The sequence below is a fragment of the Cervus elaphus genome, chromosome 10 (genome assembly GCF_910594005.1).
Source record: "Cervus elaphus chromosome 10, mCerEla1.1, whole genome shotgun sequence".
Lineage (NCBI taxonomy): Eukaryota > Metazoa > Chordata > Mammalia > Artiodactyla > Cervidae > Cervus > Cervus elaphus.
In genome coordinates, this window is record NC_057824.1 from 27693895 (window position 1) to 27707941 (window position 14047).

Genomic DNA, 14047 nt, shown 5'->3' on the forward strand with positions numbered 1-14047 from the left:
GTCAATCCTAAAGCAAATCAACCCTGAATATTCACTGGAAGGACTGATGCTGAAGTTCCAATATTTTGGCCACCTGATACAAAGAGCCAACTCATTGGAAAAGACCCTGATGCTGGGAAAGATTAAGGGCAGGAGGAGAAGGGGGCGATAGAGGATGAGATGGTTGGATGGCATCACTGACTCAAAATGGACATGAGTCTGAGCAAATGCTGGGAGATAGTGAAGGACAGGGAAGCCTGGTGTGCAGCCCATGGGGTTGCAAAGAGTCAGACACAACTTAGCAAATGAACAACAAATGTGCCAGATAGGCCAGGGTGGCGGGCCTATAGGACCTGAGTGAGCAGATTGCCTTCATGTTTTCCCGTTTCATAAAGAAACACAAGGCTACAGGCCCACAACAGACTGGTTCAAAATGGGGAAAGGAGTATGTTAAGGCTGTATATTGTCGTCCTACTTATTTAACTTATATGCAGAGTACATCATGAGAAATGCTGGGCTGGATGAAGCACAAGCTGGAATCAAGATTGCTGGGAGAAACATCAATAACCTCAGATATGCAGATGATGCCACCCTCATGGCAGAGAGCCTCTTGATGAAGGTCAGAGAGTGAAAAAGCTGGCTTAAAACTATGGCTGATTCATATCAATGTATGACAAAACCCACTGAAATGTTGTGAAGTAATTAGCCTCCAACTAATAAAAAAATTAAAAAAAAATAAAATAAAATAAAACTAAAAAAACTAAGATCATGGCATCCGGTCCCATTATTTTATGGCAAATAGATGGGGAAACAATGAAAACAGTGTCAGACTTTAATTTCTTGGGCTCCAAAATCACTGCAGATGGTGACTGCAGCCATGAAATTAAAAGATACTTGCCCCTTGGAAGAAAAGCTATGACCTAGACAGTGTATTTAAAAGCAGAGACATCACTTCACCTACAAAGGTCTATATAGTCAAAGCTATGGTTTTTCCAATAGTCATGTATGGATGTGAGAGCTGGACCATAAAGAAGGCTGAGCACTGAAGAAGTGATACTTTTGAACTGTGGTCTTGAAGACTCTTGAGAGTCCCTTGGACTGCAAGGAGATCAAAGCAGTCAATCCTAAATATTCACTGAAAGGACTGATGCTGAAGTTTCAATACTTTGGCCACCTGATGTGAAGAGGCAACTCATTAGAAAAAATCCTGATGCTGGGAAAGATTGAAGGCAGGAAGAGAAGGGGACAACAGAGGACGAGATGGTCGGGTGACATCACTGAATTTGAGCAAACTCCGGCAGATGGTGAAGGACACGGAAACCTGGTGTGCTGCAGTCCATGGGGTCACAAAGGGTTGGACATGACTGAGCAACTAAACAACAATAACAGGCCCACAGGGACCTGTGACTCTTGGTGGCCTTAATAAAACTCAGGCAGGGGACTTCCCTCATGGTCCAGCGGCTAAGACTCTGCACTTCCAATGTAGAGGGCCCCAGGTTCAATTCCTGGTCAGGGAACCAGATCCCACATGCCACAGCAAGAGTTCACATGTCGCAGCTAAGACCCAGTGCAACCAAATGAAATAAATAAATATTAGAAAAAGAAAGAAAAGACAACTTAGGTGGACCAGGATGTCTCCATCTGCCATCATAGAGCCCGAGGGCCAGGGCCACGGAAATGGTTTCCATTTCCTGCTCTTTGTCCCCAATTCCTCTCGTTCCCTACGGGGCACAGGCACCACCGTGGCGGGTGGGCACGGCCAAATGTATGGCCTTGCAGTTGCTCCCACCCACTCAGCAACCTGTTGAGGGACCCAGGCTAGGGTAGGGTGAGAGTGTGGGGACCGCTGGCTTTAAGGGAGCTTCAAACCAAACTTGAAAGGACCACTGAGCCTAAGGCCTGGTATTCAGAAAGCTACTTTAGGCTAGATTCTGAACGTTATCTCCAGAAGTTGTCCCAAAGTTGTGGTCACTGTCGCCTCCTGATCAGACTTCAGCCTTATGTCCCGGGAACCTCGGTGGACACACCTAAGGATGTATTTTCTGTAAATCCTGCCACTCTCTCATGCCTGGTGTAACTACTTCGTTATGACTATAATCCTGTTTGGGTGTATGTTTTTTTAAAAGTCCACCCCTGTTTGATGCAAATGTTTAAAACCTATTGTACAGGGGCTTCCCTGGTGGCTCAGAGGTAAAGAATCCACCTGCCAATGCAGGAGACAGAGGTTCAATCCAAGATCTGGGAGGATCCCACAGGCCTCGGAGCAACCAAGTCCATGTGCCACAACTACTGAGCCCCTGCTCTAGAGCCCCTGAGCCTCAACTACTGATGCCTGCTGGCCCCCGGGCCTTTGATCCGCAACAATGTTAATCAATCTCACAGCAAGGAGTAACCCAGGTACCACAACTAGAGGGTAGCCTCTACTTGCCGCAACTAGAGAAAAACTCTAACTTCTAGCAGCAATGGATTTGGACCCAGCAGAGCCAAAAATAAGTAAATAATTTTTTTTTTTTTTTTTTAGAAAAGAGGGTAAAAGAAAGATTTTTTTTTTTTTTTTACAAGAATCTTTTGCACAATGACTTTTGTCTGCCTGCTTTGGAAATCTTTCATTTTTGATATTCTAGGAGTCTCAGGAGATGGCCTCCTTTCTGCAGGCCCAGAGGGAAACCTACAAAGAGGCAGAGTGAGACTCCTGCCTGGCTCAGTCTCTCTCTCTCTCTCCGGGCCTGGGAGCCAGGAGTCCAGGCCTTTCCAGGAGGCTCGCCCTCCATCCGTGTGGCCTCTCTGCACTCCTGGCCTGGGCCCTGGCATCCTCCCTGGGCCAGAAACCCAGGTGCGGGTGGAGCTCCTTCCTGGGAGAAGGCCAGAGCCGGCCTCTGGGGCTTCCGGCCCAGGAGCGGGTTGTTTTTGGGAGTCTGGCGGCACTTCCGGTGCTTAACTGGATTTCAGGCCTGCCACTAGCTTGAGTCATGGGAAGCTGAGCCAGAACAGGCAAGGGCAGGCCTCAAAGGGATCCAGGGGGCATCTTTTAGGGTGCTTTTAAAGTGCAAGGCAAAGGCAGGGCCCTCAGTGCCTTTGGTGAGACCTTGCCCATGGGCCCTGCTGGTCCCATTAGAACCTGCTTTTTCCTTCTGCATCCAGCACTTTAGAGTGTGAACTGGGGAGTGATGAGGTGAGCTTCCAGAATCCTGCGGCTCAGGGCACAGATGTGGGTTGGGGGGCAGCTCGTGCCAGGACCCTGAGCCAGGCTGCTGTAGTCTGGGAGCCACTTCAAGCTCCCCAGAGGCGCTTCCCATGGGCTACACCACCCCTCTCACTGCCCCAGTATTTTTCCTCTTTCCAATCTCAGCACAGACATCCCCTCCTCCACGTTAATAACACAGGGCACAACCAATCGTCTGGTGAGTGCACTCAGAGGTCCTTCTTGATCAAATGTTAATATTACAGGAGAAATCCAGTTTTCAGTTTTGAATTACCAACGAATTTGGCAAACCTTCTGCAAAATGAGAGCAAAAAGAGAAGAAATCTGAAATATAACCCTGAAGCTGCAGGAAGATCAGAGCAAAGAGAAAAAAAGAAGCATAGGGACACTTACTCAACAGAAACATCTTTAGATGAAGGAACAGAACAGTATGTCAGCAGGATCTCCGAGTGACCATTTCTGATGTTTGTCAGTATTGCATTCAGACACTGAGTGACTTTCTACTTTGGGTATAGAGGGTGAAGACCTGAAATGCTTCCTATTTAGAGTGATTTGGAAATGTTAATCCATCTACAAAAGTCATATCACTAATTTCCAAAAAAGAATGTATTAAGTAAATGTCTCAATATGTTAATGAAGCCTGTTTTTTCAGCAAAATTTTTTTTTCACTTCTTAGGAAGCTTTTGTTATGTTTTATCAGTATATTTAAAACTGCAACTTCTGCTATTTCCCTAGTGATCCAGTGGCTAAGACTCTGTGCTCCCAACTCAGGGGGCCTGGGGTTCAATCCCTGGTCAGGGAACTAGATCCCACATGCCATAACTAAGAGTTCATATGCCACAACTTAACCCGCATGACCCAAACTAAAAAAGATACTGCATGCCACAACAAAGATCAAAGATTCTGCATGCTGCAACTAAGACCCACTGCAGCCACATAAACATTTTAAAAAACACTTCAACCTTTAAACACAATATAAATAAAAAGAAAATATTTCGAAGAGAAACGGGAATTTTGATTGCCAAATTCTCCTACATGAACTTTGTCTCGTTATTTTCCCCCTAAAAGTTCTATATTGCTGGTACTGTTGTCCTATTTTACAGATGAGAAAACTGAGGCCCGGAGATGCTAAACTGGGCTCAGGGACTTGCAACTGGTGAGAAGCAGCAGGGGGTACAAAGCCTCTCTCTGGCTCTACCCCAAAGAGGGGACCGACCCAGAGGACAAAGCAGCCTGAATGGAGGCACGCTGAGTGGGACCAGTAGCGAGGCCCAGGTGGGACGTCCCAGCCCAGCCTCAGTCTCTCCTGTTCCCTGACCCCAGGCAGCTGGCCTCCAACACTCACGTCCTGGACCAAGAGGGAAGCATGGTAACCTGTGGCTGACTTGGGTCTCTTCCTGGGACAATGAGTTCCTCGAGGGCAGGGACCTATCCAGTTTGCCAGTGTGGTCCCAGCATCAGCTCTGTGGTCAGCAGACAGAGGGCAAGCAAGCCTTAATTCAATGAACAACCTCCAAGCCTCAGCCTTCTCTCATGGCCGAGGTAAGGTAATGGGGTGAGTTCAGTAAGAGTATATATACTATGTGCTTGGCACGTAGTAGGTCCTCAGGAGGAAATGGGGGTTAATGATCATCAGTCCTTTGCCTTAAGAGGGGTCTGACTTAGCCCCCCTTTCCTTCAACCCTCCTCCAAGCCCTTATTGGAGAAACCATCCCGCAGGGGTGGGGGCGGGGGTTGGGAGGGCGTCCCCCAGCCCGGGGTGAGCCCAGAGGCCCCCACCACAGACTTCCTTGCCTCTCCTTGAGCACGACCCCCCCCCCCCCGCCCCCAGACTTCTGGAGTTGGAGCCCAACACAAGGGAGAAGGGACACGAGCTGCAAGGCCAGTGGGTCAAAGTCCAGTGCAGAGGCTACAAGCCACCTCCCAGGGAGGTGGGGGCAGGGTAGGGGCGCAGCTGGGGCCGGAGAGGAGGGGGCTGTCTGTGTGGCTCACTTGCTCTGGCTGGGGTCCCTGGGAGCCAAACCACCCCCCCCCCCCCCAAATGGCATCAGGATCGCCCACGGGGTTGGGTGATGTGTTTTCCGAGTGTGACACCCGGCCGCCAACAGAGGACAGCAAATACATTTTTTATGATCCTGGGAGGCTCAGTCCAGTCACGTTTGCGTGAAAAGAGGCTGGGCGGCCAAAGGGAACAAGTCATGTCTCAGTTATGTGAATCCTCTTCGGGCAGAGTGGTCACTAGTGGGATGACCTGGGGGTTCTGGGAAAGGGGTGCAGCGCGGGGGCAGATTTGAGGAGGGGGCTGGGTTGTGAAAGAGGGTTGGAACCTTCTGAAGTTTATGGAGCGGGAGTAGCTTATGCGGGGCGGGGGGCGGCGGTCAGCACCAGGGGTCGGATCTTAGCCAGGTGGAGAGGGTACCCTCATGCCCCACCCTTCAATTTCGAGACTATCTCCCAGAGCCTGGGACTCTGAAAGTATCAACAGGACTGGACTGGATGAGGGGAAGCACAACTTTAGGTTTGGGGTTGGTATTTTGGGGAGTTCTTGGGAATAGAGCATGTCCTTCCAATTTCAAACCTGGGGCTTTTGGGGGACTCCCAGGAGGGGGTTAGGAGGCCGCCAAGGGGTGGGTGACCAGGTGTGGGGCCAGACTTGGTGCAGCCCCGACTTCTACTGTTGGTTCACAAGGGGAGGGGAGTGAGAAGGGCTGAAAGCGCCGGCTGGCACTGTCACTGAATGTTCCCGAAAGTGGGGGGGGGGGGGTGATCTGGGGGCGAGGTCTGAATCTTAAGCAGATGTATCCCCATTGAGACATCCCCGGCTGAGGGATCCCTGGAGCGCATCTGGGGGAACCCTATCCTCCCCCCACCTCCTCGGAGGGAGGCCCAGCCTAGGCTCCCTCCTCTGGGCCGCGGGGGTATTGGAAGTGGGGAATCTCCCATCTCCCCCGTTCCCCCCCTCCCCAGTTTGGAGAACCCCAGCCTCTGCCCCCCCCCCCCATAGGTCGGGGCTGACGTCGCCGCCACATTTCGAGGAATGCCCCTATCCGCCGACTATATTTGGCGAGGGTTTCTAGGAAGGCCCCCCCACTCCAGACCCGGCCCCCGCCCCAGCCCCCACCCCGGGCCGGCGGGCGCGCTCGGCTTCCAGGCTCTCGCCCTCTCTCCCGGGCCGGGGAGGAGCGGCCCAGCCGCCTGGGCCGCCGCCGCCGCCTCCCCAGCGCGGCCAACCCCGGGCTGGCCCAGCCCCCGCCCCGGGCCGGCCATAGGGCGTGGGGGGGGGGGCGGGGAGCGGGGGAGGGTGGGGGCCGGGCCGGGCTGGGGGGGGCGGGGGCGCGGCTTTGTGGCGGCAGCGGACCGTGGAGGCCGGGTGCAGCCCCGTCGGCTCCGCGCTCCGGCAGAAAGGGCTTTTCTACACCCCCCGCCCATCACTTGGATCTGGTCTGGGTAAGGAAGGGGGATTTTTTTCTGGAAGTCCCCCCCCCCCCCAACCCGCGGTGTAGGATTTGAGGCTGGGCTCCAATCTAGGCGGAGGCTGCAGGGCCCGCGGGGTGCCCCCCGCCCCGCGCACGCCTCCCAAAAGCCCTGGAAGGCACAACCCCGGGGGGCCCCCCTTGCACCCCCAGAGGCGGCAGCGGCGGTGAGTCTACCCTTTCTTTTTTTCCTGCATGGCACCCCTCCCCCGGGCCAGGGTAGGGGCCGCGGCAGGTGGGTGCCCAGGCCCCCGGGACGGAAAGGGGTGCGGGGCGGCTGCCTGGGGGGTGGGTGGCGACGCGAGAGGGGAGGTGGTGGCGGGGGAAGCGCGCGACTCTCCCGGGACGCAGCGCTAGACGCTCGTCTGGGAGGGGATCCGCCGCCGCTGCGCGCCCCCCAGGCAGCGGGGCTGGGCTCCCCCCTCTCCCCACGCCCCTCCCTGGCTCCGGAGAGGGGCGTGTTAGGCGGGGAGGTGGAATGGGGGCGAGGCAGCACCCCGCAGCACCCCTCACCGCCCTAATGCCGAGGCTCGGAAATTAACGAGGCGCTTTGGAAGCCTCCCACCCCGCCCCCACCCCGGAAAGCCCGTTCGGGAAACTGACTCGCGGCGTGACCCCGATATCGGTGCCACGCGGAGCGCAGGCCGCCCGCTCGCCCGTCCACGCCCGCCGCACCGCGCCGCTCCACGTGCGCCCGGGGCCGCGCTGGCACGGGCAGAGGGGCCCGGCTCCAGCCTCCGGGGGCCGGGCCCCGGAGACGACCAGCGAAGCCGGGAGCATCGTCCCCGGAGAGTTACCACCTCCCCGAAGTAAAGTTGGCCGCCCCCTCCCTCCGAGGAGCAGGCAGCCATGGCACTGTTGGCTGTAGCTTTTGCTGGACAGGAGTTTAAAAAAAAAAAATCTAGGTTCCGGGGTGCGGATCCGGGTGGCAGGGCCCGAGACCACACCAAGTTGCTCTGGCAAAAGTTAGGAGAAGAAAAAGGAAAAGTCATTTTGATTTGGGGGTGGGGGGGTTGGCGTTTCTGGTTTCTCCTGCTTCCGAGCCCCACCGTGGGGAGCGTTGGAATGTGCCGCTAAGATCCTCTGAGGACACATCCATATTTATAATTTATTTTTAGGAGAAGTTGTGAAAAAGGGAGGGGGTTTAAAATGGGGAGAAAAGGTGTGTGTAGCCGGTGGCCTTTCCAGAACCCAGAGGCTAATTGAGCTATTAAGATGGAAATCACTTCCCCCAGTCTGGGCAAGTTGCAAATTTGACTTTAATAAGACAATTAAGGGCACAAACAACTAAACTTTAGCTGCATTTGGGAAGGAGTAGGGGGTGTGGGACCGCAGGAGGCACGGGGCACTCCTTTTGCGTTTCGGCTGATGGACATTTTGGATGCTGAAAGTCTCTGGGAAGATGTCAGGCCCAGCTATGGGTCTAGGGGTAAGGGAGGGAAAAGATAACCCATGGGGCAGGCAGAAAACGCGCTCCCCTTTTACCAAGCAGCCCTGGCTTTGGGGAGAGATCAACTGTTATTCCGTCATTCCTTCAGGAAAACCCAGTAATGATTCCTTTAATTATCCAGGATTCTCCAAAAATCTGCCTCAAAGGCAGCCTGCCCCACTTGCTGTGTGAGCTGTGGAGGGGGAGAAAGGAGGCTTTGGAGGCTGTGGTCCCAGAATCGGGGTTTTGAGGGCGAGATGAGTTTATGTTTTATCCAACTGGCCCACAAAGTCCCGCTTTTGGGGTCATTCTAGACGGCGAGGGATGCAAACTCCGGCAGCCCCGTAGGAGAGGACAGAAAGCTAACCACTGCGAAGCTGGTGGTGGTGGAGAAGAGCTCTGGTGGGAGAAAGTGGGGAGGTTTGCTACTTTTGGTAAAGGCGAAAGGCTGTGTCTAGATGATCATTTCTGTGTATGTGTATGTATGTGTTCTCTGTTGAACCTGCTGTTTTTAAGGGCCTTTCTTTGGGAGGCCCAGAACGGTATGAGAAGGTGAAAGTAGCCCCCCCCCCCCCGCAGCCCCGCCTCCTGCCAGTGGTTTAATGAGATGTTTCAGTAGACAGGATTTTAAGGGAATGAGTGATAATATGGGTCGTGTCAAATCGTTTGACACCCTCGAAACCAAACATAGCTGAAATCCTGAATTGCAGTTACATTAGATTTGCCTGCTTGCCCCCACATGGAATTGCAATGTTTCTTTGCAATTCTGTTACCCTGGATCTTAGTTATTTTATTAGGAACTCTGGATAATGTATTGTCAGGGAATTCTTTAAGGCAAGGGTGATGGGGGTACAAATGTCCCTCCCATTAACCTTATTAAGTTCTGTTAATTTACACACACACCCCCTACCCTCCAGTTGTAACTTACATGAATTTTCACATTGCTTAAGTTTATTTATTTGCAAACCTGGATTTCAATCAGGTGTTCACAGCAGGGCATAGAAAAGGAAGCTGTAACCTGAAAAACTTTTGAACACAAAGTACCTAATAGAAAATTCGAGTTCAATAGAAATGGCACATAGATACACTGATGACATGTGCGCTCCCGGGGCCTTGGCAAAAACCAGTTCTTTACTTTTCAGAGTTCTTTCTCTTTGTTATGGGACACGATGAAACAGCACAATTTTCAGAAGTCCACAATCCCAGCGTGGCTGGGCGATGGGAAATTGTCACGTTGTGAATTGCTGAATCGTCACCCCCATCATAGTGCCAGAGAGCTGACTGTCAGGTCCTATTTGCTTTGCTAAATAAGGACATCTCACCAAATTAGCCTCTAATGATACTTCTACAAATAGGGTGTTTTACGTGAATTAACGAGGCCGGAACACCAAATGTCGCACCAAGATACGGAGCTCTAATCGCAGCGATGAAGCTGCATGTTAAAATGACTGAATTGTTAAGTGTGAAAAATCAGAATTGAGTGCTGAATGCGAACCGGGGGCTGCTTTAATTTGAGCATTTGCAACAGGAAAGCCCCTGCTTACACTCAGCCCTCTGAAAAGGGTGCATGTAATTATGAATACGTTAAGCAAACTCACCCCACAACACACACACAGCTCCCTGCCCCAAGCCTGGAAACAGGCATAGTAGTATGGTGAAGGGGTTATAAATCGGCACTTTGCAGTGAGAAGTGGTCATTAATTCGGCAAAGAATCACAGTTTCTTTTCATATTCTGACCACTGCCCTCCCCCCACCCCAACCAATAAGAAAAAAGAAAAGCTCAACCGTGGGACTGCTGAATACAGCTCCCCTGTGTGAAATTTCACTAATCAGATGTCATCCCGCGCCGCCCCCCCCCAAGTGGATTTCAAAAAACAAAAAATAGCAGCTCTGAATTTCACTCTTAGCAATACACAAGCTATAGGACTCCCCTAGGGGGAAAAAATGTTTCAATAGAAAAGAATATAGAGTAGCTGGGGTGTGTGTGTGAAATATTTAGAAGAGGGGCTCCAATGAAACTCCTGCTTCCTTAAAAATAAAACAGTGTGTTTCTGACTCAAGCCAATGAAAGCTGGAAAAGTCCCTAAGGGAGCACTCTCTCTATTTCTTGCTTCTCAGCCTCCCACCCCCTGAGATTAAGAGCAGAAAGAAGAGTCTGGCCAGAGAAATTTACAGCTTCCTAATAGTAGACCAGCTCAGCCTCTTGTAATTGCGATTGTAGAGTAAATACAGCTATTTTAGGCATGAGGATAGAAATGGATCTGATGAAAAGTGAAGGCAAACTTGGTCCTTAGACTACTTGCCAGAAAAGGCATCCTCCAGTAAAATAATCCATTTTCTTTCTTGCTCAGCATCCCAAACTTGGGAAAAGGCAAGGTCCTTTTTGCTTCTCACATGGGGAACAAGGCGAAAGTAAGCGCCCAGGAAAAACACCGATGCAAATGCCATATAAAAACGGTCACAGACTTTAGGCCTAGTGGCCGTGCAGGCTTTTCAGTCCAAAGGGTGCGTGTAGAAGAGAGTTTGGAAAACCCCCCCTCCCCTGAAGTCCTCTTTCCCAGCAATGTCCATTGTAGGGGGCTGCGCAAATATTTACAGTTTTCGAGTTTCTGGTTTTACACCATCTTTGTGATATAAAACATTTGAGTTGAAGGAACCCCAAGGCAAACCCCTTTTTTCTCAGTGTCTCTGGAAAGGCTGCACCACTAGCATGAAAGGGGAGCACACCTAGAAAATGAAAACTCGTGTCGGTGTCCCAGGAAAGCCATTGGCGAAAGGCACTAACTGGGAAGAGGGTGGCAAATTTAGCGTTTGGTGGAGGCTTGGGCCCAGGCGGGGAGGGGAGAGCCCCAAGGAGGCTGCGCAGCGCGGTGTGAAAGTTCTCTGCGAGACGTGCCGAAAACCAGACTCCCTGGTTGGAATAACCTGTGAGATCAGTGCCTGGGCCTGTTGGCATCTCTGCCCAAAACATCCTGGACCTCCGCCAGCCCAGGCCTGAACGTGGCCTTGGAGCCACCACCAGAGCCCAAACAAGCCCCAGACAGGTGCTCAGCAGGGTCTCTCCTGCTGGGGCCCTCGGAGGGCACGCAGCATTTCTTGGCTAGAAGGGTGGTGGCCGGTTGTGGGGGGTGCGGGGAGCTTAGACTCTTGAGGACAGCCTCCCCAGAGACTGTTTGGGGTTGACTGTCCCAGTTACCACGTGGCCTCTGCGGAGGGCAGAACCCAACTTTGTTCAGAGCAGGCTAACAGGTTCCAGGCCCGAGAGTGCTGAGCATTCTCTCAGCAGCCCCCTTCAGGGCCGCGATCTTGCCATGATCCTGCCATTTGGGGTGGGCCAAGCGGGGGCATGGCATGGGGCCAGCCCCGGAGCAGGGATACATTGAAGCTACCGTGCAAGCCACCCCTGTGGGTGTTATTTTGCCTGCCTTCTCCAGCCAGAGGCTGCCCCGTCCACCTGGGGTCCTGAGTCCTCTTGTTTCAATCTGAGTATAGGAAAACCCATGCCAGGAGGCCAAGGCTGCAGCCTGAAAGTGGGGAGAAGGCTATGGCAGTCACCCGAGGGCCAGGAGGGAGGGTCACAGTGGGTAGATGAGGGGCCCTGCATCTGAGCCAGCCCTCTGGGGGTCGGCAGAGAGAGAGAGAACTGCGGGATAAAACATGCAGCAAAGAAGCCTGCTCAGCCTTGGCACCGGGACGCCCGCTCTGGGGGGGGGTGCACCCCGCCCCGAGCCAGCCAATCCCACGGGCCTCCCATTTGGTCTCAGTAACTGGACTCCGGGCCACCAAAAGGCCCGTGGGTTCCTGATTGTATATCTTCGAATGGCATTAAAAGGTCCAGACCAGGCACTTGTAGGCCAGGCCATATTTAGCTGCAGGTTCACCCGGAGAATATTTTAGGTGCTGTCTGAAAGGCGAGATCTGGGCCTGGTTGCCGGCTGTCACATGGCGAGTGTAGGATGGCTCCCTCGCAGGCCTGGCCGGGTGGCTGCTGATGGCCACGGATGCCTGAGTCCCTGCCAGAGCGTCAGAGCCACGCGACACGGTGCCAGGGAGCCAGGGAGTGCCCGGGTCGTGGGTTCTGAGTCAGCACAGCTTTTCGCCCCGTTTTTCTCTCTGATGGCGATAAGGCCACTTCCATTCACAGAACTCACAGAGGCTGTTTTCAGCCCCTTCTTCCCCGATGGCCCAGTGTGATATGCCAGCTTGCTGAGTGAGCAACCGCCTCCTCCTTGTGTCAGCAGCAGTGGAGTGGTTAACCCTTTCAAGGTCAGGGTGGGGGGACAGGGTGCTGACTGGCTAGCAGGAGGGCCCTGTCCCCAGAGACCCTTGGAGGTCATGCATCCCAGGGAGGCCCTGCCCTTGATTCCTTGAGTCGGCACCTTGGACCTTAGCCGTGGTTTTTCCACTCTGGACCCATCGGTGATAACCACCAGGCTCCCCGACCCAAGCTCTCGCCCTTCACTTGTTCATATGGCCCTGGAAACCCCTGCTTGCTTATAGATATTTTCATCCGCGTTTCTGAGTTGATAACTTTCCACATCCCAAAAGAAGGAGGGATAGAAGGATCCGTGATTCACTCAGATTAGTAATGAGGGTTGGGAATAGTCATTTGTGGTCTGGGGGAGACGGCCCCAAGTTCCCTAGAGTCACTTGACCTGAGGGACTGATCCTTATCACCTGCCCTGGGATCCCAGATCCTGGTTTTCTGGACATGGAGGAGGTGCATCTGTATGGAAACCGCTGTGTGGAGACCCATTTAGCCAATTCTTAGCCTTTAGGGAGCCTGGGTGGAGCCACCGCCGTGCACCAGGAAAAGCGTCGGCCTGTCTCACGTCTGCTCTAACTTTCTGCTTTTTTTCCTTTTTAGTTTTGGCTCTTGGGGTTCCAAGAGCCCCCACTTCCTGCCCAGCTGGTTGGTTACCGCAGGGAAAATGAGGGACTTTTGGGGGCAGATGTGTTTGCATTCCACTATCATAATGCCCCTAAAAATCCTTATTGCTCTTGCAGTATTCCTCGGGGTTCCCTGGGCCGGCCGTGGCAGCTGAGTTTCTCCAGCAACTAAAAGAAGAAAGATGTCCCCCCCCCCCGCCCCCGCCCCCGCCCCCAACCCTCCTTTCTGGTCCCTGGGAGTGCTCCCCTCATGGTGCTCAGAACTGGTTGGTGATCACCACGGAAAATAAAAAGAATGCCATCCGCAGATGGTTGCTAAACATGCTTTTTGCCCTCCAGGGTCTGAATGTTGGAGATGAGGCTTGGGAAACGGGACAACTGCAGCTGCTGTCCGAGTGTGCTGTGGGGGTTCGTGGCGGGGGAGGTGGGGAAGAAACAAGTGTTACCTGTTTGACGAGGCCGGTTCACATTTAGCCTGGGCCTTCCAACAGGGCCTCTGGGCTCCTCACCTTGGCAGAAGCCCTGGACAGCCGTGACTGGCTCACCAGCTTCCCGGAATCAGCCCACTTTCCCACTCTCTGCCTCGGTTTCCTTCCCTGGGAAGGGAAGGACCACCACCCCCGTCCTCCAGCCTGAAATGGTTCTCACTTGTACCTGCTGCATTATTGTGAAGTTCAAGTGATAGACAGGCTCAGAAGGCGCTGGGAAAGTGGGGACAAGCATTACACATGGAAGCCGTCTGCGCTGATACTAATACCCGCGCAGGCAGAGACAACTCAGACAGGAGCAGGACTGCGGTCCAACATATGCATAGGTTTCTGCAATCCTGGAATCAGGCAGCCCCAGCTCTGCAACTCTTGGCCGTGTGTCACCCCCCTAGGCAAGAGATTCAACCTCTCTGGACCTCCATTGCCTCTCATAGGAAACCCACGTTTTGGGATAAAAGTTTCTCAAGTCTGATAGGCACAGGATTTTAAGCGGTTCCTGGCTAGAGACGTAAATTATTCGAACAGGTATTTCTTTTGTACGGCGGATTTTTACTGTGGCAAGCGGTTGGCTTTCAGTTTAGGGTT

At 53.1% G+C, this 14047-nt stretch overlaps 1 long non-coding RNA gene across 1 annotated transcript; it reads left to right on the forward strand.

Annotated features, from left to right (window-relative positions):
• Positions 1-6391: 6391 nt before the first annotated feature.
• On the forward strand, positions 6392-13299 carry LOC122701430. The gene is made up of 2 exons (XR_006343079.1): positions 6392-6628; positions 13092-13299. It is a non-coding gene; the product is annotated as an uncharacterized LOC122701430 (long non-coding RNA).
• The last annotated feature ends 748 nt before the right edge of the window (positions 13300-14047 follow it).